The 1,123-nt window shown below is 44.1% G+C and overlaps 1 pseudogene; it reads right to left on the reverse strand.

Moving 5' to 3' along the window:
• LOC105943907 lies at positions 1–680 on the reverse strand (annotated as a pseudogene).
• Between the last annotated feature and the right edge of the window lie 443 nt (positions 681–1,123).

Here is a 1,123-nt window from a genome sequence, read left to right on the forward strand (position 1 = left end):
TTACAAGCCATACAATTTCACATGCAATCTTCCCAAATCTCTTCCATCTCCTGATAGGGTAATTGTATCCAGGCTTCTGTTACTCCCCTGGGAATTTTTTCTTGAAGAACTACTGGAAACACTGGACAATGAATCATGTCTCTGGATGAATTGCTGAGATGAAACTGTAAGATCAAACATAAACTTGCTTAGCACAGGGGAGCCAGAAAGTGTGCTGGTCCTCAAATCACAAACAGATTCATATAGTTTGGTTCTTTCTAAATGAGGGGGACAGCGTTGACTCAAATCAGGAGATAATGCTGGTACATATAGAATGGATTGTATGCATCGTAGCTGGGCCCATGGGAAGAACTGGAAAGTTCTACCTTTCAATGTCCAAAAGATACTCTGGCAGATCCTTCCAGTTCATCCAGATGTGAAGGTGCCTCTTGTTTCTTCAGCTGAATATAACCCAGGTACCACAAATGGTACTTCTTTGCCATCACAAGATAACTTGGAAAGCAAATAATCCTCACTACAGCCAACCTGAGGCTTCACAGAAATGGATGTGAATGAAGACATACCGACCGCATGCTGGCTATTTGATGATGTGTTAAAGTCTGTTCCACAGAAAACTTGTGCTTTTCTGTTTTACCATAGAAACATCCTCTACAGCAACTCTTTATAAATTCTGCTGCCATTACATTCAATTTCCAGTATCCAGCAAACTTCCAATTTTAATATCAACCTGAGTGGCCCACCAGCTTCCCGGCTTTTCCACCTGCGGCTCCCCAGGGGCTCCCCCCCACTGCACTGAGGCGGCGCCCCGCAGCTCCAGTCGCATTACCAGCTTAGGGAGATCTGCTCTCTGTTTTACAAGCCATACAGAAACAGATTCAGGCCAATTCAGACATTACTGTGCTATTCAATGAACAGTTCTGGAAAAAAAATCTCAACCAGCTCATGCTCAGATGGTCCTGAGATGATCCAACCCCATCTACCTGGGTTCCCTCGAATGCTCCCCAAGGCCTAGAAGTCCACAAGAAGGAAAATCCTGAAAACAACCAGTTTACTGTGTGTTCACTCCTTACTTTTAGTCTTTCTCCCCAACATTTTCTTCCAGGACTATCCTCCAGTACTCCAT

Source organism: Jaculus jaculus, chromosome 1, assembly GCF_020740685.1.
Source record: "Jaculus jaculus isolate mJacJac1 chromosome 1, mJacJac1.mat.Y.cur, whole genome shotgun sequence".
Classification (NCBI taxonomy): domain Eukaryota; kingdom Metazoa; phylum Chordata; class Mammalia; order Rodentia; family Dipodidae; genus Jaculus; species Jaculus jaculus.